This window comes from Muscardinus avellanarius, assembly GCF_963383645.1.
Source record: "Muscardinus avellanarius genome assembly, chromosome: 3".
In the NCBI taxonomy this organism is placed as follows: domain Eukaryota; kingdom Metazoa; phylum Chordata; class Mammalia; order Rodentia; family Gliridae; genus Muscardinus; species Muscardinus avellanarius.
The window spans coordinates 91,168,751-91,173,867 of NC_137788.1; the positions used below are offsets into that span (position 1 = coordinate 91,168,751).

The 5,117-nt window shown below is 38.0% G+C and overlaps 1 pseudogene across 1 annotated transcript; it reads right to left on the bottom strand.

Annotated features, from left to right (window-relative positions):
* Positions 1-433: 433 nt before the first annotated feature.
* Positions 434-705, bottom strand: LOC308261188 (non-histone chromosomal protein HMG-17-like; annotated as a pseudogene). Its single transcript has one exon. The product of its transcript is annotated as a non-histone chromosomal protein HMG-17-like (transcript).
* Between the last annotated feature and the right edge of the window lie 4,412 nt (positions 706-5,117).

The following is a 5,117-nucleotide window of genomic DNA, read 5'->3' on the forward strand; positions in this document are numbered from 1 at the left end:
CCGACATATTGGTAAAACCAAATTTGGGGTCAGGTACTAACAGGTCTCTGGGTTTAGGGGAGTTAAGTCTATGCTGATGGTGGAGAGGGAGAGGACAAAAAGATGAGTTTGAGTTTCCCACACCACTCGGCATTTGTGCCAAGGTGGCTGTATGTGCCAACTTCAGGGAATCCCTCCTCCTGGGAGCCAAGAGGAAATCTCTCAAATCAGCAGGTAAAGGTATTTTCCCTCACAGTACTCCAGCTTTGGAGACACTGTATTAGTGACATATGCTCCTTTCCCCAAAAAAAACAATGAAGTGTTCTGGGTACTAGCAACATTGCTTAAAAAACAAAAGTAAGACAAAATTCTGCATTTTTATAAATCTTGATAAAAAATAGTATTTAAAACTGTAAGTCGCCAGAAGTACACAGTTAGCAAAAATGCCCACACTTCACTTGGCATCTCCAGCACCTTCAGCCTTCTGTGCCTGGTCTGTCTTGGCATCTCCGTTTTCTGCGGGGTTATTCCCATCCTTGCCAGCATCAGCTTTTCCTTTTTCCCTTTGGGTACCTTCTCCCCCTTCTTTACAGGGGCCTTTTTAGGCTTGGGCTCTGGCTTTGGAGGAGGTGGTTTAGCAGACAACCTTGCCGATCTTCTCTGTGGTTCGTCCTTCACCTTGGCTTTATCTCCTTTAGTATCCCCTTCAGCCTTTCTCTTGGGCATGGTGGGGAAGGCTGAGGGATGCAGGAGCAGGACGCGGGATGCAGCGGCGCGTGGGCTCAGTCGGTCCGGGGGTCGTCCTCGCCTCCTCTTCTTCGCACTGTTTCGAGACCCTATTTTCAAATAGAAAATAAAATACGGCTGGGATATATTTAGGGTATAGACCAGCCCTGGGATTACAAGGGTGCGTCACCACACCCGGCTCTACAGTACCTTTTGTTTTCTGTTTCTTCTGTACCTTCCACATATGAGTGAAAATACATGGCCTGTCACTTTCTGAGGCTGACTGATCACACTTAGCATAATATTCACTAGTTTAATCCATTTTTCCTGCAAATGACATCATTTGCTTCTTTACGGTTAAGTAAAATTCTATTTTGTGTAAATCATAGTTTCATAATCCACTCATTTGTTGACTGATACCTAGGCTGGTTCCATCATTTGGCTATTATGGATGTGTTGCTATAAACATGGATATGCATGTATAACTGTAATATAATGGCTTCAGTTACTCTGGAAAGATCCCCACGAGAGGCACAGCTGAGTCGTGTGGTAGTTCCACTTCCAGTCTTCTAAGGAACCTCCACAATGATTTCCACAGAGGCTGCATTAATTTGCAATCCTACCAACAGTATTTATACTGTTCCTATTTGTCCACATCCTGACCAGCATTTACTATTATTTGTATTATTGGTGATTACCATTCTAACAGGAGTCAAATGAAATCTCAAAATACACTCTCTTTAACATGGGCTCTCAAAAAACCCTTTGTTTGTGAAAGTCCGCAAAACATAATTTCTTGCAAAACTTTTAGGAAGGAATAGTTTATTTGACTTTGGAAACTTAGTGAATAAAATTTTAAGCTAAACACAGTTTACTGTTTTGAACATACTTTCAGAGTTCCTTTTCTTGAGTTAGAAGAAGGTTAATTGCTAATTCTTCATTATCCAAAGTGGCAGTTTCCTTATTAAAATGCTAGATCATATACTGGAATGCCCCTTATCTAAAGTGACTCACTAATTATTAAAACAGTCTGTTTTTCTCCAGCTGTTTTCTTTCTGAGTAAACAAATTGCTAAGTTCAATTGGCTTCCATTTGCACTTCATTGCTTCTTGACAGCAAATACTCTGCAAAATGAGCTGCCTCTGGGTGTTTATAATCTCCAAGGGCAGAAGAAACAAATGTGTGCATGATTTTTCTAATTTAAAAATGAGAAACCACCCTTCTCAAATACCTAACACATTTTAAAACTACAGCACAACATGATTTTTTGAACTTTATAAAGACAAAGTGTTGGTTTCTGGAATCCTGAAAATCATTCACTTGACATCTTAAGACATGATTTTATGAAATGGAAGCAGAGGCACCCTCTTCCAGTAAGAGGATCACTAAGTATCAAGGGCATACAAATACTGCTGTATGTGAACAACACAGCACTGGTCTCCTTTGTGACTAACCACAGTTACATGATTAAAGAAATAAGAAGAGACTGATTTACTAGTCAGCAAGTTTGGTTCTGTCTGGTTTGGTTGAATTTCAGAGTCTTTGAAAATAGGATCACAGTGTTGTGATGATTTTTTTTTTTTAAATATCCGTGGTGTCTAAGGAGTAGATTTTTAAGCATGCATCAGATCTATGATTTGTTCATAGCTTTGCTGGTTTCAACAACTCTTATTATCAACTAGTTTGAAAAATTTGGATTTTTGTTGCTCCAGTTATGCCTCAAAGAATGGATGGAATAATGCTAAGTTATGAAACGGAGTTGTGAAAAGAAAAAAAAAATTAGAAGTATATCTAAGCCAGAAATTTTCATTCCTGTCTATAGACAATAAAGTGATCAGGAGACTAATTTGAAAGCATTAAAAATTTAGAATTGAGCTGGGTGTGGTGGTGCCTGCTTGTAATCCCAGTATTTGGGAGGTTGAGACAGGAGGATTGCAGGTTCACAACCAGCCTCAGCTACTTAGTGAGGCCCTCCACAATTTAATGAGATCTTGTTTCAAAATAAAGAATAAAAAATAGGGCTGGAAGTATAGCTCAGAGATAGAATACTTCTGGGTTCAATCTCCAATAACACACACACACACACACACACACAAACACACATACACACACACACACACACACACACACACACACACTTGGGTTTAGTGACCCAGGACTATCAGTTTTTGGCTCTATGATAAATTAGTTACTAGCCTCTAATGATAATATGTACCTCATTAGGTTGCTATGAATATGATGTAAAATAGTGCATATAAGTATTTTAAGTGATTAACTCAGAACCTGACACAGAAGAAGGCTATGGGAATTGTTCATTATTATTATTATTATCAGTATTATCACTGTTGCTAATAGATGTCATGTGTAACATGTGCATAGAATACTAAATGAAGGCAATATGAGGTTTTTCTTATTCTTCATTAGGTCTTTAAGTATCTTTAAGTATCAGGCCTATATGCCACAGATATCCCCCTGAGTTAATGGATAAGTTGGAAACATTAGAGAGTACCAAAAGAAAGAAAAGCTATACTTTATTAAAACACAAATTCTTTTAGATTCACATATATTCGCTTTATTTCACCTTTGTTAAACTTATGAGTTGGGAATTATCTTGTCAATTCTTAAGTAGGTCAGGATTCAGAGATTCTAAATAACCTGCCCAAGATTAGATAATCTGCAAAGTTAATGCCTGAGCACGGGTTCTACTTCAGTAAAACATGCTTTACTTGTTGTTGTTGATTTTGTTAATATATTCTTCTCTCTTTTGATACTGACTCTTTACAACTCTAACTCTGAAGATTAATAACATGACAATTATTTCTTTAATAAACTAAAACACAGAAAAGTACAAGAATGATTAAAAAGGTAATCTGTAATCACCTTACCATGAGTCAATCAACCTAACATTTTGGTGTTTGTCAAATATATAATTGTTGTTTCCTTCTGATGCTTGACATAAGAAGGGAGCATAAAGGAACACTTTCTTGAAACCTCTATCTTTTCTAGACTCACCTCTGCTAACCCTCAGGTCTTGAGCTTCTACTTTTACCACCAATACAAGAACAGCTATTTTTCCTTTGTTTTCAGTTTGCAAAACATCATGCTGGAAAATCTCAAAAACAGAACCAGGTGTTAAAGTGGTAAGAATAAGCTTCATTAAGGAAACACATGTAGGGGAGAAATAACTGTTTTTCTTTGAAATTAGACTGAACAAAAAAGACAGACTAACAAGAGAAAAACAAGCAACAGTGAATTAACACATGCAGAAGGGAGCGCTTAGAGATGAGAAACTCAAACGGGAGGTAACATGGTATGCTTGTATTCTCTTCACAAGTCACACTGAAACTCAGCTATTAATGTAACAGTATTAAGAGGTGGGGCCTTAGGAGCTGGTTAGCCATAAGTGGTCCACCCTTACGAATAAGATTTTCAACTTTATCAAAGGACCAGATGGAATTAGGTAGGTCACTTTTGTTTCTCTGTTCTTTCACTATGTGAGAACACAGCACTCACCCTCTCTAGAAGATGTCCTAATCAAGACACCAGTCTGGAAGCAGAGAGTGGGCACTGGCCAGACATAGAATCTTCTATCACCTTTGTCTTGGACTTTTCAACCTCCATAACTATGAGAAATTAATATTAGTAATTCTTGGTTAACTACCCAGGCTACGATATTTGATATTTTGTTCAAGCAGTATGAGTAGACTAACAGGTGGTTAGAACTTGGTTTTCTATAGCATCATCTACTTTTTTAGAGAAGTTACAAGACAAACTAAAAAGACTAGTTTCTAGGGTGGCAAATTGTGGAAAGGAAAATATATGGGGCAAAGTAATGGATAATAAAGAACAGTTAGTAGTTTGTTATATAGAGTCCTCTCTTGTCCCCTGGCTGATAAGCGTCCAAAGTTGTCTCTGATGATTAACTTCTGAGCTTCCTGGTAGAGAGGGGGAGAAGGGACACATTTTCAAATATTTATTCTGCCTTTAGTCAAACAGAGAGAAGGAAGGAGCTTGCTTTTATTTGATTCTTCTTCATTTTTTTTTAGTTCAAAATAATTCTTATGCCAAAGTGACCTATTTTGGGGTGGTGTTTTCTGCTAACCTTTACACTGCAAAGAGGAAGAGGGTCCACTGTGAATTCAGCTCAGCTTTGGTTTGTGCAGGCATGACTGGACATTTTATTACTTATTTATTTATTTTTGTGTGTAGTACTGGGGATTGAATTCAGGAGCATTCTGCCTCTGAGTCACAACTCCAGCCTTATTCTTATTTTGATAACAGGGTTTTACTAGGTTGATGAGAACCTCATTACTTGCTGAAGCTGTCTTTGAACTTGCTATCCTCTTGTCTCAGCCTCATAAGTACTGGCATGCTCCACCATGCCTGGCTCTGTGACTGGACATCTAAAAATG